Source organism: Mus caroli, chromosome 2 (assembly GCF_900094665.2).
Source record: "Mus caroli chromosome 2, CAROLI_EIJ_v1.1, whole genome shotgun sequence".
NCBI classification, from domain to species: Eukaryota; Metazoa; Chordata; class Mammalia; order Rodentia; family Muridae; genus Mus; species Mus caroli.
The window spans coordinates 148,588,305-148,611,471 of NC_034571.1; the positions used below are offsets into that span (position 1 = coordinate 148,588,305).

The following is a 23,167-nucleotide window of genomic DNA, read 5'->3' on the forward strand; positions in this document are numbered from 1 at the left end:
GGGGGGGGGCGGCGGCATGGAGGATGAAGGTGGGGACACAAGGCACAGACATGCTCGGGAAACCGGGACACTGAGGCAGCTAGCTCTCCTGGCTCACAAGTGTAGTGCCTGTCTCCTGGATGCCTGGAGCTTTTCAGGCCAAGAAGTTAATAAAGGGCCAAGGGAGGGGTGGAGCCGGAGCTGAGCTGCTCATGGATGCTAGATAAGTGCTCCACTGCCCAGCCACATTTTGTTTGAATCTCTAAAGAACAATGGGGCTGGAGAGATGGCTTAGTGGTCAGGAGCACTGGTGGCTCTTCCAGAGGACCCAGGTTCAATTCCCAGCACCCACATGGCGGCTCACACCTGCCTGTAACTTGGGCACCCGGCACCCTCACATAGATCCATGAAAGCAAAACAGCAGTGCACTAAGATAAAAATAAAGAATAAAGAAGAGCAACAAACCCTGTTCTGCAAACTGTTGCCTCCGGGGCTGGGGGTGAGTATGCTTTATACCCACATCCAGCCACCACACTGTGAGAGCCTCCTTTCTTCTGCCCAGCTATGTCCTTTGTGCTGACTATGTGCATGGCCCTGTGCTGTCTGTCTGTCTTCTTTCAGGCGCACCCTTACCCCTCTCCTTATAGCAGCAGCCCCACCCCTTACTGTGTACTAGGCCTTAGTATAACTCTTTCTCCTGGCCAGTTCTTGCCTTTTGACCTGGATGTCCTCTACAGATCAGCCCCACACCCCCAGGTCTGTGTCCTGTGCACTTAGCTCTGGGCTGAGTATGCACCGGTGTTTGCTGAATAGAAGACAACTTAGATACAAAGTGCTAGGGACAGGCTTCTGCTGCCCCCACAGTGTGGAGTTGAGGCTCCTGGGATCTACCTTTGGGGACCTGCCTCTGTGGTGTCAGCAGCAGCAAACCCAGGATCCCTGAAAGATGGTGCCACATCCTCTACCCATAGGCAGCTAAACATCTGGGAGCCATGACTATGTGGGGAGGGGCGACAGGGAGATTGTGCCCGCTGAGTGCTTCAGCAAGCACTGCTTGAGCAGTTAGTTACTGTGTGTCAGGCTCCGTGCTAGGCACTGAGGCTAGCTGCGCATAAGTCAGACAGTTCCTGCCCTCACAGGCTCCTGCGGGGTCAGAGGGCAAGCAGATAGGACTGCCAGAAGTTACTACAGCGGTGGGAAGGGCCTTTGGGGCTTCCAGCCTGGGGGAGGGGCGGGACTTCTCAGAGGTTTTGAGGGTGAGTGATTGTGCCTGACTGTGGGCCCTGCAGGTCTTTTCTGCGCTCTTTTGTGCAAAGGCCCTGAGGTGAGAGGAGCTGGGCTTACTTAAAGGGCATGAGGGGAGGTGGCATGCTGGAGGCCCTGAGGACCAAGCTGGTGGGGTGTAGTTTGCACTGGGAGCCCGCTGGGAAGCACAGTTTGCAAGGGCCCAGGTGCACATGGAGACTCCACTAAGGGGGAGCTATTTTTAGGGGTGGTAAAGGTGACCTAAATCAGAATCAGGGCCGGGTGGAGGCAGGCAGGAGGTCCACTGAGCTCTGGGGGAGGAGGTGTTGTTGGTTAGTGAGATGGACTGGGGGCTGGAGACAGCCAGCATCCAGAGTCCACCTGCTGAGGAGACCCCAGCTCTCCCCCAGACTCTCCTGCCAGTGTCTGGGACTGACAGGTCCACTGGGGGTGAAAATCACAGCTCCCTCAGAGCCAGTTGCCCCCTGGGGGTTTCGGAACGCCAGGTACCCATTTTAATTCTCAGGAGTCTGCTGCTTTATGGGTCCTACTTGGAGTTTTATTATTATTGCTGTTAATGGTTTGAAAAGGCCTTTTAATTAAAGCTGTAGGTTGGAGCTGTGCCTGAGCCCCTGGGGTGGGTGGGAAGGAGCCTTGCCAAGCCTTGTCTCACCCCTTATGGAGCTTGAGGGCTTCTGAGCTGAGGTCCTATGCCCATGGAGGGAGGCTGAGATGGGGCCCTCAGTACTTCTCTCTGGGCAGCCAAATCTTTCCAGAACAGATGATCTGAGCCTTGGCTGGTTCTGGGTGCTTGCTCTGTCTTGTGGAAGCCGTGGGCCTGGGGCTTGAGAGCTGGGCTGTAGGACAGGTGGCTTGGTGGCTGCCATCTCAGTTTGCTCGGGCCTCCTAGGACCATTAAGAACAGTAAGGAGATAGCTCGGAGTACCTGATCCAGGCTGAATACCCGAGTGCACACAGGCACGCACACACGCAGGTTTGCTGTTGTGACCCTGCCTGGCAGCAGTGCTCTGTGAATAGTTGCTGCTTTATCATGGATGCTGCTGCTGCTGCTGCTGCTGCTGCTGGCTTCCCTCTTCTTCTAGCCCAGAGCACATAAGATCCCTTCCTCCCCACCTTTGAGCTGCCTCCTCTGGGAAGCCTTCCCAGATTCTTTCCAGGACCTGCTTTCCCAGAGGAAGTAAATTCCTTTGTAGGACCTGAGAGACTGGCTGATTTAGGGTGGGACCAAAAACAAAAACAAAAACAAAAACAAAAAACCTCAAGGCTTACAGGATCTGACAGGTGAGATCAGAGGGAATGTGGGAGAAAAAGGGGGTACCCCCTCTGCAAGCTCTTGTGTGGAAGAGCAGCTCCTGCCCTATGGCCAGGGCCGTTCTCCTCCTCTAGGGAACCAAGTGTTTTAAGACTTTAAGACTTAAGACCCTGAGTTCCCTCTGTATCTATAGAACAACTTGTGTGTGTCGCCCTGAGCTTCACGGTACTCCTGCTGCCACATTCTTTTTTCTGTCCTTCCAGCCCTCATAGATGTCTTTCTATGCCCATTGAGTGTTAATGCAGACAAGTTTCTGGCCGCCAAGGTCACCCAACTGACAACTGTCAACTCTCCGTTCTAGAAGCTTCCACCTTCCAGGATATTTGCACTGGCTTGTCCCTCTGCCCTGGACTCACTGTCCTCCACACCCACTGGGATCTCCCCTCATATCGTTCAAATGTCACTCATGTGTATTCTGCTTTTTTTTTTCTGCAATAAGTAGAATAGCGTCTACTACGCCAGTGTCTGGGGACAAGTGACTTCTAGCATGTGGCATGTGGATAGGATTAGACTAGAGTTTGATCCCACTGTCCCTGGGGAAGGAGAACAAAGGGATCCTCTTCAAGGGAGGCCCCCCATCCCCCCCCCCATCCCCCTGCCCAGTTGCTCTGGCTCCCAATGCTCCGTAAGGTCACCAATGCTTTGAGTCCCACAAAAGCCAGCCTCGCCTGCCCCTCCTTACTGCTGCTGCTGTAGCAGCAACACTCCTCTTCTCCCTGGGGACCCCTGAGCGCAGCAGCCTTGCATGGGCCCCCTATAGCACCCAGTGTCTGTCTCTGTGCACACTCTTGTCTTCTCCTGGCAGCACAGCTACTGGGAGCTTTTAAACTCAGAGAGAAAAGAGAGAAAGAGGAATCAGAAAGATGGCTCAGTTGGTAAGAGCTTGCATTCTAATTCCAAGGACCCGAGTTTGATTCCCCAGAACCCACTTAAAAATGGTGGGTGTAGTGGTACATATTTGTTACCCAAGAGCTGGAAATGTGTAGACGGGAGGATCCCTGATGCTTACTGGACAACTAGTCTTGCCTAATTGGTGAGTTCTAGGCCAGTAGAAGACTCTCAAAGGAGGTGGGTGGCATTCCTGAGGATGACAGCCAAGATTGTCTCTAGCTCTGCCCTCCCCCTCCCATCTACACATGCATGCATTTCTGGGGGTTGGAGGAAAAAGATTCATTCTAGGGGCTAAAGAGGCTGACTGGGGACACCCAATCCATTTCACAAGCTAGAAGCTAATGCTTAGCACTTTGTTACTCGTGCAAGAGATAAAGCGCAGACTGAACCCCAGGCTGACTCACTAGACCCCTGGAGGCAAGACTCGATCTAACCCTGAGGCAGAGTCCAAGATGACAGAGGTTCCTGGCAGCACCTACCCATCCAGAAAGACCTTCAAATGGCGTGTGACCACCCTGTGGTCACATTGCAGAGGAGAGAAGCTGTGGTGGGGCAGAGATTGCTGGAGCAGGTACCCAAGAAGCTCAAGAGGAAGGAACAGAGGGCCAGGTAAACTTGGGAGGCAGAGGCAGGTGGATTTCTGAGTTCGAGGCCAGCCTGGTCTACAGAGCGAGTTCCAGGACAGCCAGGGCTACACAGAGAAACCCTGTCTTGAAAAACAAAAACAAAAACAAAACAAAAAACAAAACAAAACAAAAACAAAAAAAAGGAGGCGGCTCCAAAGTGACAACAGCCAAAATGGGCCCCTCCACTTGGGTCTTTGCCCCCACCATGCTGGGCACTTGGGTTCCAGGATATAGCAGCTCTAGGAACTGTACGTTAGCAGGGGAGCCCCTCTCAAGATGTTTTAAACTCAGACTTAGTGTGTGTTCCTGGGGAAGGGTCCCTAGGCCCTGTTACCCTTCCTGGTGAAGAAGGCTCAGGCTGGCTGCTGCCTGCCACCTAGGCTAGGCTTTACGGGATGTTGTGATTCCCCTCCATGGATTCCTATCCTTTCTTCCTTTATTTTTACCATTATATCAAGACAGAATGACACTTGGCCTGTCCAAAGAGGATGCTGAGGCCTTGAGAGGGGATGGGGAGGGAGGGGAGAACAGGCTTGGGGTTTTGGTGGTCCAAAGAGGTGTAGGACCAGCAGCTTCTGTCCCTGAACCTCAGGGCCCCTGGCTGTCCAGGATGCTGTGGGATGGGGCGGGGGCTGTGAAGGAAGCTCTTCAGGCTGTGTGACACACTGGAGCTGGACGTGTGTGGGGAGCCTTGTCTGTGGAGAGCTGGGTGCTGGCGGGGACCCAGCCATGAGTAACAGGGGGTGGCAGGGAGGCCCATCTGGAAGCTGCTAGAAGGATAGTGAGAAGCCACCAGTCATTCATTTAGTAAATATCATATACAGAGTGTCAGCTGTGTGCGAGGCCCCGGCAGCCTGGCCTCTGCCCTCCACCAGCCTAGGTGGTGCTGTCAAATAATTAAATGGAACCAGGCAAACAGAGGACCCACGCTTAGGCAGGGGTGGGGGTGGGGGACTTATCCTTGGGAAGTGACATTTGAGCTTATCTCTGGAAAGTGGGTAACAGCCTCCCAGGTGTAAAGGCAGGGAGCCCATCCCAGGCGGGGCGATAGCATGGCAAAGAGGCACAGGGAACGTCTTGTGTGTGGCAGGAACACACTCTTCGTAGGGGAACCCGAGGAGGAGGGAGGATTGTGCTGAAAGGGTGGGGACTCTGCAGCCTCTGGAGGTTCTGCCGACCGCCTCAGAGTGAGAGCCACGCAGGGCTTGAGGTGTGTGGTTTTGATGCACTCTGTCTGGCTGCTGGGTTAGCAGACAGGGCGCATCGAGCACCAGCTCCAGTTGGACACATCAGCAGTTCGGAACCGTGTGGTACCCGAGAGAGCTGGATCCCCAGAAATGGCTTTCGCCTCTGTCCACAGCCCTGAGAAATCTAGCGTCCCAGATCCTTGAAAGATGTGGATTGCAGGCTGAGTGGAGGAGGCAGAGGGAGGAAGGGAGGCAAGGATCAGGAATAGCCAAGGCTGTCCCATTTAACTTATTTGTGGGTTGACTGCCATTGTGAGTATACCCCCCCTCCAAACACTGGGAGACCAAGTTGCCAACATTCTTCAGGAAACAGCCTCAGATGGCGGCCCTGATGTCACCCCCTCCCTTCTGGTTACCCACAATTCTGTGCTACTCACAAGCCTGTGCGCGCTGCCCCTGCCTCAGAAGTGAGGACAGGATGAAAATGGGGTATCCCTGGAGCACCCACACACACACTCGAGATCTGGGCCAGGGCTACCCAGCTCTGTCTTATGATTCACCTCACGTGGCTGCTCCCAGGGTATAGGGGCTGTGTGATTCACCATCCCCGGAGCCTGGGTGGTGGGAACAGGATGGCTTATGGAAGAAGCCACTGGAGGCTTATAAGCTGCCATACCCGTGTCCCAGGACACACAGCAAGCAGCCTAGGCCAGGGCACACTGCTGGCTGGCTTGTGCCTTGGCTATCCAAAAGTGAGCCGCTGGGACAGGGCTGAGTAGAAAGTGGAAGGGTTGCTTCTCAGAAGGGATCCTCCCTCTAGCCTCTCAGGAGGGACCCAGACTTCTGGGAGTCCAGGCCCCTTGGTAGCTGTCTGGAGGCTGGCGAGAAAGGGGTTGGGTGTGAGCCGAAGAGCTCTGTTACTGGGACTGGGAGGCGGAGGGGGTGGCATAAGTGGCTGTCACTGAAGGGGTGAGTCAGGCACCACTGGTGGCATTGAGTCAGCCCCAGGGGATGAGGGGAAGAGATGACAGCCAAGGTCAATTTCCAGCAGGTTGGGTCCTGAGCACCTCTCACCTCCCTACAACCCTCCCTATCCCCAGAGTAGACAGCCAGCTTCACTGCTGCCTTCTGCTGAAGAGAGAGGAGAACTGCCTTTATCCTGATGCAGAGACAGGAGTTTGAGGCCCAGTTCACTGTTTCCTGGCTGCAAGTATCAGGTCCTTGACACTTCTCATGGCATGCCCAGTCACAGGGCTATTGCTCAGCCATCCCCCCTCAGCAGACTCTGCTGCCAGTACTTATCATTCAAGCTCCTCACCTCTTGTCCCTGTCAGAGGAATCTTGTGTGACCTGGGGTTTCCTCTGTCCCAGGCTCTTGGGACACAAATCACAACATGATCCTTTTACCAGCTTTGTCTACCCCAGGCCAGGAGCTCAGAGTCTTGTGTCTCAATGATTGTCCAGCCCTGGCTCTTGTCAGGTACACATTGTGTGCAGGCATGGTGGCCCTATTGCACAGGACTCTGACCCCACTGTCACCCTCTGAGTGTGGTACCCTTCCCTCTGCTCATAGGTTGGTTATGAGGAAACAATCCCAAGAGGGCCCTTAACACAAAGGTCGGTCACTCTGTTCCTACAGGAGGAGGTGGGTATGATCTGAGGCAGAGCCTGTACTCCGGGTAGTCTACTCCAGTGTATACAATAGGCACTTAGTAAATACTAGGTTGACAGATATGGGAAAACACATTTCTGCGAGCCACTGAGGCCCTTCCCCATCCTCCTCCACTGACCTCCCAGTGTTTCCCGAAGCTACGGGTACGTTGTCCTCGGAACTCAGTGGGCACCATGGCAGCCCACCTTCCATCAGCTGGCAATACAGGCTCAGCTCCCTGTAGACGCCTCATCCGGTCTTCTAGTTTCTCTCATGGAGAGCAGGCAGAGACATAGCATTTGTGTCAGAGCATCAGAGCCAAGAGGGCAACTTTCCTAGGAGTCTGACTGGGAAAGACCTCTGAGGTCCAGGGAGTGGGTGGGAACACCCACCAGGCAGCCAGGAGAGTGCTCCTGCGCTCAGGAGTGCTCCCTGCCCTCTGCCTTAAGTGGGATCTCCTCACCAAGAAGGCAGAGGTCAGAAGCCTTTGGGCCAGGAGCCCCACAGTCTTGCTGTGTTTTGAGCAAGTGGCTCCTCTCTGGGCCTCAGTTTCTTCTTTGATAGAGTGGCGTGCGGTGTGGCTGTGTACTGGGAGACACTGTGTGGTGTGTATACAGGGGGAAGGAATGGGCACATCCAGGGGGGATGCGAGGCACAGAGCCGGTGTCAGGCTAGGAACCTGTCCAGGAAAAGAGGCTGGAGGCCTCAACCCAGCAGCTTCTCAAGCCTTCGAGGCCAGGCCCAGCTCCCACCAAAGGCCCTGTGACATCTTCCACTCTAGTGATGTTGATTAATGACCACAGAGTACATGGGCGCCAGCAGCCAGCCCCACCCCCTCCCTCTCAGCAGAATCAGCTATGATCTATGGGATTGGGTCCCTCAGGGAGTAGCCATCTGATTTCAGAGAAGCTCTAAAAGTGGGTCAGCGCTGGGTGGGGCCTGGATGGCAGCAGCCGACTGTCATCTCTGTCACAGAGGTCAGGTGGCAAGCCTAGGACCCTGTGGCAGAGGGACTTGTGACAGTGTTTATAACCTCATAGGCACAGTTGTTTCAATGACTGGCAGGGGCGTTTTCTCCCCTGGCTGACTGAAGAGACCTAAGCCAGAGTTAGTATGTGGCTTAGACTCCAGGAGGCCAGGGAAAGCCTCTTTGGCGGGTGACACAGGTGAAACCAAGGGATGAGGGGCCAGTTGTGTGAGGGCTGGGAAAAGTGAGCCTGTGGTGGTGGCACCAGGGGCTTACCTCAGCTGGCCTATTCAGGGAAGGGAGAGTGGGGAGGCAGGTGGCGGTGTGGTGTTGAGAGAGCGTGAGGGACGTGGTGCTAGGAATTGAGCAAGGGTGGAGAGAAGGACCCTGAAGAGCCTCCTGACTCTGTCAGAAGTTTAGATCTCCTTCTTGGGAGGGAGGCAGCAGCCCCTCTCCAGTTCACGCAGACCCGTCCTGCCCCTTCTGGAGAATGAATTGGGGGATGCACTTGGGAAAATGTATTCTAGAGAGAGTTGCAGATATTCTCTGTGGCTTGGGTGTGGTAGAAGAGAGCACAACCCTGAGGGCTGGAATCTAGCATGGCGTGCTGTATTGAAGCCACTTCCAGGCTTCCACTGGGCAGCACTGATTGAAATGGCCCAGTCCTATGCTGCCATACTCCTCACACAGGGCAGGAGTCCTGTTTTTATAAAAGTTACATCACATGAGACAGATGCCCTCCTGTCACTCATGGCCACTTGGCTGGGACTTTAGGTCCCACCCACTTCTAATCGCCTCCCTGGGTTTTATCCCTTTTAGATCCTCAAGGTGAGAATTGGATACTTGGGGTTGCCAGGAGTCCCCACCTCTCAGTCTCGTGGATCTGAACCACATCTGTGTATGCACGTGTGTGAGCATATGCTCCACTGTTCAGAAACCAGGGACAGGATCAGACCAGGAGCATACCTGGGTCTGCAGGGGCCCAAATGTGCTCTGCTCTGCTGGTCCTCAGATGCCTTCTGGCAAGGGCACTAACAGGGAACATGTGGCCACCAGCCCTTGGCCCACAATTGGTATGTGCTGTCTCTGGGCCGTTCATGTCTGCCTTGACAGAGGACCTTCCAGCAGGGTAGAGAGAATGTCATGAAGAGAGCTGCCAGCCTGTGTCTCCAGCAGCATAGGTGGGGATTCTTGCTCACAGTGCCAGGGAGCAGGGCTTGGAGTGGATTGAAGAGGCCTATTCTGGGAAGCTTTCTGGATGAGTTGTGGTAAGTCGGGCCCTTTCTGACTTGAACTCTCCAGCAAGATACAATGGAGAGGGGATAGAGTTGATGATTTTGAAGGTTAACTGGGTTGATTCCTGCTCTTTACTTCACCAGCTGTATGACCTTGAGTAGCTAGCTTTATCTTTATGTGAACATTATTTCCCAGGGATAGACAAACCCTTGGAGGACAAAAGAGTCAGTACCCTGTTCGTGTCACCTTCCCAACGCTCGACAGCTACCCACCTCACAGTGAGAGCTAGCACCCTGGGCTTCTCTATCTGTTGAGACTGCCTCTGTGTTCCCATTTTGAGGGCACTGAGCCCCCAACAGATGACCTTGTGCAAGATCATCTCACAGTCAACCATGCTTTCCTCTGTGTCCCTCTGCATCATTCAGTCTTCCTCATCCCCAGCTGACAGGCCAGGCCAGCCGCAGGGCAGAGCCTGCTCTTAGGAGTGCGTGGTTTCAGCACCATGGCCAGCGGCCAGACGATTGTGCTGTTTAACTCAGCTGGTCCTTAACCTGCCTTGTGATGGAGACAGCAGGCTCTGGGAGTGGCCCCAAAGCCAAAGGGCCACTTTGCCCTGGCATAGAGTTTACTGGGCATAGTGAGCCCCCTTCCGAGCTCCTCCTGGAGCCACCTCCACGCCCAGACACTGCCACCCCCTCTCTAGGCCTTTAGCATCACCATGGAGATCACCGTGGAGTGCAGGAAAGCACTCCCAACCTCAGGCTCATGTGGCCTTGGGAAGCCCCAGTGCTGGATCTGATGGTATGGACACTGCTCCCAATCACTCTACAAATGGGGAAAGGGAAGGGAAGGCTAAGTTCTTGGAATACCTCTTCAGTAAGGCAAGGCTGACCTTAGCGCTCCATTAGGTAGATGGAAGTGTTAACATGAGGTGAGCAGCCTTAGGGACCTGCACTAGCTGCCTGGAAACCTGATTCTAGAAGAACCTGGCTTTCTCCTGGCTGGATGTGTGACGAGTGTATGGGGTTTGTCTCAGGACACCCACTCTATCCACTGTAGGTAGACACTGAGGTCCAGGCCAAGGCTCATGGTCACAGTACATCTTGAAGACATGGATATAGTTGGACTGGGTTCAGACCGAGCCCTGCGCTCTCCAGCTATGAGACTCGGCTGCTTGTCTGTGAAACAGGAGAAGCCAGGACCCATACCACAGGGTGAGTAGGAGAATGGGCTTAGACAGGACAGGCCTGAGCTTTGCTGGTGGGAGCACCCGTGGCGGGAGCACCCGTGGCGGGAGCACCCGTGGTGGGAGCACCCGTGGTGGGAGCACCCGTGGCAGGAGCACCTGTGGCGGGAGCACCCATGTCAGCAGCAGTTAGCGTCACCTGTTGTCAGCATCTTGGTAAATGTGTATGGATAGCTGCACCAGTGAACAGCAGAATCACCTTCTAGGCCACTATAGGAGCTTTCTCCAGGCGCTCAGGACAGCTTCCCAATCTGTTCTGTTCTTCATTCTGCAGATGTTTGCTCCCCACCTGTATGGCCGGGGGCCTGTCTTGCAATTTATCCTGCATTGGCATTCTCTGAGCAGAGCTCAAGATGTGTGCAGGGCTGTGATCCCACACTGGATAATGGGGAGACGAGGACAGCTGCTTGGGAGGCTCAGGAAGAGCTGCTTGCATCCACAGGCCTGGTGGGTTGATGAGGCAGCTCTGCACAGTCCTCAGTGGGCAGGCACCAGTAGCTTGGCACCAGCACCCTGACCCAAGCAGAGCCGTAGGGAAGGCCTCTGGCAGGCCGTGGCATCCCACAGAGGGCATGCAGAGTGAGGAGGATGTTCACAGCTGAGATTGGCAGATGGTGCTGTGGATGGAGGAGCAGAGCCCACGGCATGGTGCAGGCAGGAGAAACAGGTTGTGCCTGGAGTGTGGAGTGGGCTGAGGAGCTGCAGACCTACGCAGAGGAGGTGGCTCATCTGCAGTGCTGAGTCTTACACAAGCCCCTTTGTTTTCTTGCTTGCTTCCCCGGCGTAGCTCAAGGAGTTCCAGACCTCTAGACCCCACCCTGACCCCAGCTCATGCCTGCCAGCCCCAGTCCCCAGCCACCCACCTCTCTGCTATAGAAACTGAGTCATACTCTGACCTTGAAGTCTGTTTCACTGAAATGAATCCCGCAGTGGGCAAAGGCAGGTTGATTATGGGAGGCACGGACGATGGCAACGAGGCTCCTTCTAATGGGATCTTTGATGCTGCTGCTGGAGACTCTGGGGGAGAAATAGGCTATCATCAGGGAACCCTGAGAGGATACCCCAGCCCTGAAACCACAATGTGTGGGGACCTTTGCCCCAGCCTTTCTTCTCTTAAGTCCTCCCTGAGCAGGTCTAGGCCACCCTTTCTTGCTCTCACTGGGCTCTGTGTAGCAGCCAGATGTGTGGGCAGCACTCGGGAATGTTGGGACAAGAGCTTGGGAGAACTGAGCAGCCTGTGGGCAATACTGCCTGCCCCCATCCCCCAGCCCAAGACCAAGGCTGCCAGGAGAGGCAAGGCCCTGGCCTGTTCACTACATGAAGCTCCCCGGTGGTGCTGGGTGAGAGAGCGGCTATAGCAGGGAAAGGAAGATGAACTCTGCAGTCTGCAGAGCAGGCATGAGAGTATGGACCAGACAGGGCAGGGGTACTGAGCATGGCCGATAGGATCTGTATTCTCCTGTTCATTTACATGTATTCAGCATGTGTGTAGTGAGCACTTAGCCCACAGTAAGTGCTGGCCCTGGGAGCTGTGGAGAACAAGTCAGATGTGGTCTTCTCTGGAATAGGCTTCATGGTCAGAATGTGAAGTGGAGATTTTCATGGAAAAGCTGTGAGTCTCTGCCTCCAAGTGACAGGCTCCCAAGTAAGTAATAGCTTAAGGAAGATGGAAATGTGCTTCTTCCTCACAAATGTAGGGAGGGGCCATCCTGTGCTAGCTGACTCCTTATCCTGTGACCATGAGGTCTCTACAGACATAACTAAGGCCACCTGGCAATAGAGAAGGCATCCGGAAGGGCCACCTCAGGAGATGCTTACCCTACTGACCCTTGACAGCTGTGAAGAGCAGTGTGTGAAGCCAGCAGCAGGCTGGGGAGGGCAGAGCTCTGTGCTGGCCAGCAGCTGAGGCCAGCCTCTCCCATGGGAGACACCAACCCCTCTGGATCCCCAAGGGCCCAGGCCTCCAGTCCTGTCCCTGGACTCTGTCTGGAGATCTTCCATTCGGTATCCTACCTGCTTAGTGTGTCCTGAGTGACTTCCATGTTGGCTCACAGGCCTGCCTGGTACTCTTCCCTGGCCTGGACATGATGGCATCATCCTCTGGAGGGCGCCCTGGAGGCACCCTTCCCTGGGTACTCCAAAAAGTGAGGCTAACAGGCAGGCCGTCTAAGTACTCCTCCTGAGATTTCACAGATGCACACCTTGCAGCACAGTTGCCCGTGGCAGCCAATCCCCACTCGGCTCCAGGCCATTGGTTTCTTCCTGTCTCTGTAATTGTGCCTTTTCTCGAAAGGTCATATAAATAGAAGCATGGAGCGAGATATAAACTGGTGTCTAGCTTCTGGCACTCAGCTGAAAGTTTTGGCCTTCATCCCTACTTTTGGAGCACACTGGATCTTATCCCTCTTAAGTGCTGTGCTCAGTACTATCCCATTCCATCCTGGGTGGAGAACTTAGATGTTTTTGGTGTGAGGCTAAGATGGGCAGTGCCGTTGACCCGTGCTTCTGTGGTCACAGGGGATGCCAGCCATGGCACAGCTGAGCGGTGGAGGAGGATATCTGTCTGCCGTGGACAGAGGGTTGCTTGTCCTGCAAGCCTGGGATGTTTGCCACTGGCCCCTAAAGAAGGGTTCGTTGGACTGTGTCATAGCTGAATGTCAAAGGCTCCATGACCCTTGCCCCCTTCTCATCAGAACCAAGGGCTAGAGGCTGCTCCCTATCGCATCCTTGCCCTATGGGCCACTACAACTGGAGTCTGAGTGGTTTCTGTAGTTTTTTTAAAGTGTGAGTGTGTATGCGTGTGCATGTGTGTGTGCACGTGTGTACAGAAATGTGTGAAGACCAGGGGTTGATGTAAGTAAGGTGTCTTCTTCAATCACTGACTGGCTAGACTAGCTGGCCGGTGAGCTCCAGTGCCTATACACAGACCACACCCCCTCTGTCTCTGTCTCTGTCTCTGATGTGTCAGTCTCTGATACACACACACACACACACACACACATATACACACACAGCTCTGAAGTTACAGACATACACTGCAGTGCCCCGCTTTTACATGGCCCTTTACTGACTAAACTATAAGTCATCTTCCTAATTTTTGTTATTGTTGTTTTTCTGTTTCCTTATTTAGGTTTCTTTGAGACATTGTTTCACTATGTAGCCTTAGCTGTCCTGGAACTCACTCTGTAGATCAGGCTGGCTTCAAACTCAAAAGATTTCCCCCTGCCCTGCATTTGACACCATCATCCAACTGTTTTTGTTTTTGAAACAGAGTTTCGTGTATCCCGTGTATTTTTTTTTGTTGTTGTTGTTGTTGTTTTTCAAGACAGGGTTTCTCTGTGTAGTCCTGGCTGTCCTGGAACTCACTCTGTAGACCAGGCTGGCCTCGAACTCGGAAATCCGCCTGCCTCTGCCTCCCAAGTGCTGGGGTTAAAGGCCTGTGCCACCACGCCCAGCTGCAGCTTTGATTTTGAGGGGAGGCTGAGAATCACCTTAAACTTCTGATCCTCCTGCTTCCGGCAGGTATACAGCTCCATGTCTGAGAACTGGAGTCCAGGGGACTCAGAACGTTGCTCATTGCAGACAGTCACTCCACCAAGCCCTTCGACTGGCCGCTAGAGACCAGACCCTAGATAGAGCACCTTCATTCCATCCTCCCTATTCTCATCACCGCCTCCAGTCCGCCCCGCTGAGCCATGAGTTGCTTATTTTCCACAGGAAACTCACCAAGTGCTTGGGTCCCCACTGCCTACAGGGAAAAGGCCAGTCTCTGAAGGCTTGGCCTGACAGGACCTTCTGGATGATTGAGTCCCTGCCTGTTTTTCCATGCCTGTCCCCCTCCTTCCCTGGAGTCTACAGGCTGCCTCCCCACTTTGTAGAAGGATCCCAAATGTGGCATAGCTTCTTCCTGCTTGTTTCCCACCTGCCTGCCTGGTGCCTTCCTGTGGCTCTTCCTGGGCCCAGTCCCACCCCTATGCTGGCTGCTAGTCCCACAGCTCTGGTCTACTATCCATCACTGTGGACTGTGATGTCTGTTTACGTATCCACCACCCCCATAGGATTGGGTGTTCCAGGGACACTGCCTGCCTGACTCATCTTGTCCTCATTGTGGCCCAGTTTGGGGCCACGTTCGGAGTAGGAGCCCAAATGTTTGTGTGCAGGGCACTGTGTTCTCTGTATTTGCGCCAAAGCCCTGAGGACTTGGAGGAGGCTTCACAGGGGTGGGGTGGCCATGAGGCAAAAACCGGATGAGAATGCATCAGAGTGCTAGGTATGAAGGACCACGGCACTGCACAGTGGTCCTGCTCCCTGCAGCCTGCCTTGGCCCCTCCAGACCCCACACTTGTCTTGAATACCAGTGTAAGGTGCACCCCCCACCACCACCACACTGTTCTGTGAGAACAAAGACAAGCTGGCTCTCGTCCACACCTGGCCTAGGATAGGAGGCTGCCAGCTGTTTCTTGAGTGACCTTGGGCTAAGAAGAGGGTGTGGCTTAGCCTTGGGTTTGAAAGCCAGTCAGTGGTTCATGATGCGACTTTCTAGCAAGGTGACAGTGTGTTTAGTGCACTGTGAGCATCCTGAAAATGGGGTCTGAGACTGTGGTGCCAAAGATCACCCAGTCCTGAGCCGGCAGGAGAGTCGGGACGAGCCGTGTGCTGTTGTCAGACTTTATAGATTTGGTTCTGCAAGGCCAGAGTGCCGTGGTCCCGTGTGGACAGCCTGCATCAGAGAGGTTCCGTTACATCCAACGTCCTTCACACTTGGCAATTGTGCATCCAAGGGATGTGGGAATTTGATCACAAGGGATACTTCTAACTCTGGGGGAGAATCCTCGAGCCCAAGTGTGACTCATGGGAGTTTGCTCCTGCCCAGGCATTCACTTACCATGTAAAACCTGAGGCTACCCAGTGCCCCCCGCTGCAGAAGGAGTGACCTGTATCCTTCAGCGCTGTAGAGAAGCAGCAGGGGCCTCAGGAGCAGTAATATGGGTCAAGATCCGCTGTGGCTGCTGACAGGCCTTGTTCTGCAGCTGTGAGAAGTGACAGGTGTCCATATCTGACCCTTAGAGGGGAGCCTCCTTGACCTGGCTCCAGCTCCCATTTCCAGCTCGGAACAACTGCTTCTGCTTCTCCAAATCAGGAGTGGTGGTTGGTTCTTACAGCTATTGGGCATGGGGCTGGAACTATGGCCAGCAAGTAAGACTGGTTCAGGGCAGGAGGCAAGGAAGGATGGGACAGAGCTTAGAGCCGGAGCTGCCTTCTCTTCCCGGTGCTGGGCTCTAGCCAGGGCGCTGCATCCTACACAGACACAGCCAAGCCCCACCCACCACTGAATGTGGAGTTAGCAGCTAAGGCTCAGTGGCGCCTCCTCTGGGCAAAACGTCCCGCTGGCTGCCAGCTGCCTGGTGGGTGTTCACAGTTCTTCCGCCACCATCCTAGCCACGCTGCTTGTGCGCTGAGACTGTCAAGACCTTCAGTGCACTAAGATATTTTGAGAGAGGGAGAGAGTGCATTTGCATATCTTTTATTATAGTGTATTGTTATAATTCTGCTTTATTATTAGTTATTGTTTTTAATTTCTGCTCTGCCTACCTTTAAGTGAAGCTTTATCACAGACGCGTGCGCAGGACTAAGCATGTGATCAGTGCTCTCTGAAATTTGGGGTCTTTACTGGGGGGCGGGGTTCCCTGGATGTCTCCCTTGGAAGGGGAGGAGGCCAGAGCAGCCACTGTGCTGGGACATGGGCTGTGACTCCCACATCAGACCCGAGTAAGAGATATTCCCATTTCACAGAGGGAACATCATCAGTGGCTACCAGGTGGAGCTGGATCTGACTACAGGGTGCGTGCCTCCAGAGTTCATGCTTGAGAAGTCCCCATGTCTCACTCGGTCCTCTGGGTACCTTTGGAGTTCGCCATGGTGGACCCTTCTGTCCTGCCCTCTGCCTGGTCAGGTTCTACCGCCACCCTGTACCACAGGCCTCCTTCTTATGTCTGTGCCTCGTTCAGCCCTGTGGCTACACAGGTTTCCTTTCTCACAGTCCTGCTCTTGAGTAAGAATCGTGAGACAAAGGATGGGGTCTGTGTTAGTTTTCATGCCATAATGGCCCATGAAGAAGGCTCTCGTTATAATGGTGGCCTTGTCGGTGGGCTATGCGTATCTAGGGACAGCTGGTACGGACCAGTAGACTAGGGGCAGGTAGTTTGGTGCTGGCCCAATGGCTTGTGTTCCAACGCTCTGAGGGAGATACATAGTAGAAACAGAAGAGGCGGTAGTCTGGGAGGCTGGGGCCAGAGGCAGGGAGCAGACTTTGTGAAGGAATGGGCGGGAAGGAGTTGGGATGGTGCCTGTGTTTCTGCTTCAGGGATTCCTGCGATTGGTGACATCATGGGGAGAAGTAGACAGCAAGGAGGGGGTGGGGCACGTTTGGGTGTTTGGATGTGTCCTGAGGAGCCTGAGGGGAGGCTAAGGAGGCAGTGGGGAGAGGGGCTTGATGGACCAGGCTGAGGAACCTAGGCTTTAGGGTGAGGAGGGATTTGGGAGGTCAGTGTTCATGTTACTGCACTAAGCTGTGCAGGCCAGAAGGCCTTGGCCTTGAGGGAGAAGGCCTGGGACAGAGGGAGCCAGGCCAGCAGAGGAGAGCCTGGGACAGGAGGAGCTATCTAAGCTGCTTTTAGAAACCACGTTCCCATTTCAAGTTTATTGAGCTGAAAGCTCCCATGTAAGTCTGTTTTGCAAATTGAATTTTTGGACAACAAACAGTACTTTAACTGCCTGGGATGGGAAGGCCAACAGCTCTGGAGGCAGGCTGGCCAAGTCCTGTCTGAAGGCCCTTCTCCCTCTGACCTGGAGCTGCAGAGGACTCGGCCTTCTAGCTGTGGCATGAGCCTCATTCCACTCAGATCTTAAAAGGATCCTTCCACAGAATTGAGTGTGGGAGGGAGTGGGGCCACAGGAGGGAGCAGTGCTTGGAACAGAGGTGCTGGACCTGCAGGATGGCTTTAGGGATCGGGGCTATGTCTTCAAGGCATGGGTGGAGTTTTTATGTAGAAGATGAGAGACGAGAAGGGGCAGAAGAAACCCTGGCCACTTGGTGCTAGCCCAGGAACAGGCGATGAGGTTAAAGAATGGCAGAAGGGGTTAGGGGCCGGGGCCAGGGCCGGTCACAGGATGTGAGATGGAAGCTGGGCTGCCCATAGTTGCGGTAGGACCTCTGAGGGGTGAGGTCGGCTAGAGAGAAATGGGCCGGCACAGAAGAAGCAGAGGGGAGTGGGTGCTCCCACTGAGGTGACGCAGGGCTGCGAAGGGTCCTGTGTTCTTACTTGAGGTGAAGTGAGACCCTAGAGATGTTAGAGCTGAGGAGGGGTAAGATCCGACTTGAATTCTCCCCTGACAGCTCTCTGGTTTCTGTGCCTGGGAGCAAGAATTAAATAATAATAATAACAATAATAATAATAATAATAATAAAGGACCAGGGCCAGCATGGAGAATCCAGGTAAGGGCCGGAGGTTACTGTGTGTGTGGCAGTACAGCTTATTGTCACATGGCGGCGGGCTCAGAGCAGTGGCTTAACCTGAATATGAGAAGGGAGAGGTGTCATGAATGAACCCAGAGTTTGGGCAGCGGTGGCTGGAAAGATGGGCTTATGTGGAAACAGCTCCGGAGGAATGCTTCATCAAGAGCTCACCGCCATTATGCCTGCTAATCCCTGGCTCCCTCCCTCCGGGGCAGGAATTGAGATTCACTGTAGTTAGGTGACCTCCTCAGGATCACATGGTTAGAAGGGCGTGCAGCCCCGATCTGGAACCAACTCTGCACACTAGGGTTTGTAATTCTCATTTAACATTCAGTTAGTAAAGGGCCTACTAGGTGCAAAGCGCCACACTGAGTGCCGTCCCTATGGGTGAGGTGAGCGTGCTCTAATCTGGTGGCATCCCAGTCAGAAGGAACAGCATTAGTGAAACTAGACCTGAAGTCTGGGGATAGACAGTGTGTTCAGCAGTGGGAAGGAGACACCCAAGAGGTCCTGGGGCCAGTGGGAACCCAACCAGTTAGGAGTCGGGTGGCTTTCCAGAAGCACATAGACCTCTGAGACAGGTTCCCAGATTACAGATGGCCACCAGGAAGTTCTGTGGTGTTATTTTCAGAGGATCAGGATGGCTTTAACAGAGTTACCAAGTGAGCCGTAACTCTCGTGCCCTGTGATTTGCTCATGAAAGTGTCCTATTAGGTGGCTTTTAGTTCATATCCAGAGGGCTGTGTCCATCACCACGGTCCATTTTGGAACCTCTTTATTGCCCCATAAACTGCTCCCTCCCGCCCCTCAGCTCTCACCCCGCCAGAGCCCTTGGCAGCCTCCACTGGACTTGACTCTACTTTCTGTCTCTACAAAGTCAAAGCCACCTTCAACAGTCTGTCTGCGGCGCTGGGCAGGATGAGGCCTGTTGTATGGGACTTCCTTATCTTTGCACTGTATGTAGATGGTCTGTGTTGAAAGCTCAAGACTTAAATGGTGTTACACCAGCAGGGGCCAAGGGCTTACTATCCACCTTAGAGAAGAGAAAATGAGTGGTGGGGGACTTGCAGCCTTCCCTCAGCAGGCGAACTTGGGGACATCAAGGGGCCTTAGAGCCCTCCAAGTCAGGATGCTTCCCTCTGCTGTTGCCTCTCCCGTCAGCCATATGCTGGGTGAATTTGGCTCCAAGTAATAAGTTGGTAGGAACGGCATCTTCCCAAGCTGTCGCGCCGAGTGTGCGGTGGATTTCTACACCCCACGATGCACGCAGAGGTCTTCCAGGCACACGCCTGAGTGTGTGTCCATCTACTGAGAATGAGTCCCATGCCATCTTTCCTACTACCCAAGCCTTTGTTGGTCCTGTGTGTTTTTCTTGACCGGGGACGCACTTCCTAAGGGAGATGGGCTGCGTTGTCCTAGAACCAGAGGTCAGGGTTTAAGCTGCTGCCTGGGTCTCATCGGAGTACCTGATGTACTCCTCATCAAAGGAGTGCCAGGGCTGAGGAGGTTTGGGGACACCCACATCAGGAGTCTTCCTCCTGCCCTGCCATCCTGTGTGCCTCAATTTCTTACTTTGAAAAGGAAGGAAAGTCTGTTGCACACGTGACAATGTGGAAGCCGGTGTGTGGGAGGTGCCGTTTCTGGGCAGACCCTGGGGGACAGTATGAGACCTCGGGGGACAGTGTGGGTCTCAGAGTATCCTCAGGCCTGGGGTAACAGATGAAGCTGGTGAGCCTTCCAACTCAGCGTGCCCTTTCCTGCTTCTTCCTGTGGTGAACTGGTCCCTGTGTCTCTTCCCAGGACTTTGTGAAGGGGCTAAGTTCACACCCTAGCCCAGCTGCTCAGATTCTGACCCTCGTGCCAATGATGCCTTGGTTTCTCAGTCTCAGTTTTGTGGCCTGTAGAATGGGAGGGCAGAGGGGATCCTCTGAGGCCTCTGGGTCAGCTAGCTGCCTCCTGGGCAGGTGTGCAGCAGAGAGTCTACTTCCCATTGACCAGGCAGAGAGTGGCTCCGGGAACAGACACTGCTCAGGCAAGGGACTGGAGATGCCTGGCATCCCTCCGCTCTCCCAGGGAGTCACTCAGGATGCAGGGACAGGAGGGGAACACCTCCCAGGGTGTTCCCCAAGGCAGTAGCTTCTGCCAGCATCCTTCCTGCATCATCTTCTCAGACCTCCCAGCAGGTTCTAGAAGAGTATTCTTAACAAGAAGAGAAACTGAGGCTCAGAAAGAGGGAACCACCTATCCATTACCTGAAATGAATAAGGGGCCAAGCTGAGATCTGGACTCGCAGTTGTGTGACTTTGGTCCCTCTCCCGACTTCCCTCCTTAAGTGGAAAAGTGGGAGGGGCAAGAGGGAGGAGCAAGCTGATGAAGGGCTGGAGAACTAGAGCTTCCCCCACTGCTGGCTGCTGCAGGGATTCTGTGGGTGGTGGGAAAGGCATTGTAAATATACATGACATGCAAATCTACCTCTAAAAACAACGTAGGCCTCCCATGAGCTGGGGGTGCCAGGGTTCTCTGGAAAATACAGCGTTACACAAACACTTGGGTTTCTATGACAACTATGCCGACTTGCCCCTCCCTAGGGCTAGTTTGAAGGTCTCAAGGTGTGGCACTCATCTCTGGCTAATCAATGTTCCTCCTGTGTCTGCAGACACGGGTGCGCCTGACTTCTGCTTGGAGCCTGGTGACCCCCCTGTGTGACCAGGGCCCAACCCAGACCTCTGATGGAGTGCTGGAGGGATGTGTGTGGCAGTCCTCAGTCCCACTCCCGCTTCTGAGGTGTCATCTGCAGCAGACTTCCCGGCTACTGTTCTCCCTGTGCACGTGGCTCCTTGGTAAGTACAGCCACAGGCCTGGGCATCTCACCTTCCACTGTGCTTGCCTGTTTTGGGAAATGCCCAGCCCTCCCACTGCCAGCACCCACAAGCTGGCAGAGGGACCTCCACAAGAGTGATCCTGTCTGGGCACAATTACAGTTTAACCAGCTGGGTATACCCCATCTTCCTGACAGCTCTGGAGGTGGGCCTGATGAGATGCCTGTTTCCCAGGGCACTGCCCCAGTGGGGGAAAGCCCTTGCTGAGGATGGACGTCGGCAAACCCAGCACTGTACATTCCAAATGCCATACCCAGGGCTGGGGCAGGTGCCCAGCACAGGCTTGGGAGGAGGAGGGAGCTTGCTGCTGGCTGTGGCGTGACGGGGCCCACAAGAACACGTTCTTCCTCCTCCTGCTCCACCTGCCTAAACTCACACAATGAGGTGCCAGGCTCAGCCTTATCTCTGACTGTCCTTCCACACCCACACTATCTTCACAAAGCCTGGTTCCTCCGTCATCCTTCCCACAGAGCAGGGACAGTCACCTCAGGCCCACATGGTGCCAACCACAGCGCCTGGCTCATTTAACTCCCTGTTCTCACACAGTCTCCCCCACCCCAAGGTTTTGCTGGTGTAACATGCCAAGTTCACACATGAGGTAACCCAAGGGTCCCCCAGACACGGTTCAGTCTGGGTTGAAGATCTGCCTTCTTGAGTGCCCTCCGTTTCCCAGGGTCATGGAAGGGGGTGGAAGATGTGGGAATCCCTCATGAGGACCCAGGAACTCATCAGCCTTCTGGGGTCCCAGAGAGCTGCTCTAGTATCCCTCAGCATGGTGCCAGCCCCTTTGCTTCCAACTCTGCCACCTGCCAACAGCTGCCAGCTTCCTTGATGAGATGCTCACAAGAACGAAAAGACTGGTAAATATGCATAATATGCAAATATCGAGGATAATATAAAAACCCGAGAAGTTCACTGTCAATAATGGATGTCTTTGAGAACTACACGCTGCACACTTGTGCGGTGCCAGCCTTATTGTTAGTAACTGTGAAAGGGCCCCCATTAATTACTACCCACCCCCAACCCGGTTCCCCTGGCCTGGCCCCGGGGTCTGCTGTGGCAACCAGAGACACCTGTTGCGTTTGGCTGAGAAGCTGTCACCACAGAATCGATGAGGACATGGTGGTCTGATAGTGGGGGTAGGGGGGTGGGGGCTTCAGCAAACATGCTGGGTTTGCCAAGGCAGGCTGGGGTCTCCCTGAGGACAGCGTGTGTGTCTCGGGGCCAGCCTGTGAGGCAGTGGGTATTTCTTGAGCAGTTACTACGTGTCTGGCATTTGGTGAATGCCTGGCACGATTCCGCATCTCATTTCAACTCCCCAAGGCTCACAGAGGGCTTAGCCTCTCCTGCTGATGAGCACCGCTCTGAGGCCTCCTCCGCCCTAGGGCAGATCTGGAGGCACAGCTGCCATCGCTCACAGCCCCCTTGTGTGTGGCCCAGTGACGGAGAAGGGATTCCTTGGCACTGGCAGGGAGCAGCCGTCAGGATCACGTGGAAAGATGGAGGCCGGGGTGGCGCGAGGGAGGTGTTACTGTTGCGATTTTGCTAACAAGCTGGTTATTTAAGGAACTGGGAAGCTCTGAGGGAGCCTCTGTGCCTGGGCAGAGGCGGCTGGGAGGACAGGGTCCCCAGGGAATTGAGGTCAGGGGAGCCAGCCACGAGCACTGATCAATGGATTGATTGAGTCTTGTTCACTTACTGACAATAGTAACAGCATCACAAAAGCCTGAGGGAAAAATCCACTGTGTCAGAGAGGACCTGTGATCTGGGAGACACAGGGGCCTGTAGGGCAGCAGAGCTCTGTTTGCTGGCCTGGGGGGGGGGGGCACAGCCTTGGCTACTGGTCACTTAGCACACTGGACTTTTTGTCTTGTGTATGTTCCTCTTGGTAGTGTATGTCACAGTAAATGACACCCCCCCAAAAAAATCCAGCTCTAACAATAACAGCTACCATTTATTTATTAATTATCAGGCTCCTTACTAAGGAGTTTCCTGTTGTACATACGTACGTATGTACGTACATATGTATGTATGTATTTTATTTATTTACTTATTTGAGACAGGATCTCTCTATGTACTCCAGCCTGACCTAGTACACACTATATAAACCAGACCAGCCTGAAACTCAAGAGATCCTCCTGCCTCTGCCTCCCAGGTGCTGGGATTACAGTCATGTGCCATCATCCTACCTGGCTTATTTATTTAATTTTTCTGGATGGAATCCAGAAGCTTATATGTGGTGGGCAGGCGCACTACCACCCCAGCCTACCATTTAGCTTTTTTTTTTTTTTCATTGCATCAAATCTTCACAGATTTTATTTTACTCCTTGTAGGGAAGAGGCAAGTCAGGCTTACAAGGCAAAGCTCTTTGACATATGCTTAGAGGTAAGGCGAGAAACCAGACGGGAACT

General features: G+C 54.0%; 1 protein-coding gene across 3 annotated transcripts in view; it reads left to right on the forward strand.

Annotated features, from left to right (window-relative positions):
* The window catches only part of Dlgap4 (DLG associated protein 4), a 150,238-nt gene that overhangs the window by 29,873 nt on the left and 97,198 nt on the right, over positions 1-23,167 (forward strand). For 2 of the 3 annotated variants that reach the window (XM_029472925.1, XM_021181740.2), the window contains exon 2: positions 20,534-20,717. The exons of the other annotated variant lie outside the window; for it this stretch is intronic. The gene's annotated coding sequence lies outside the window, so the exon portion shown is untranslated. The remainder of the gene's footprint in view (positions 1-20,533; positions 20,718-23,167) is intronic. 3 annotated transcript variants of the gene reach the window in all.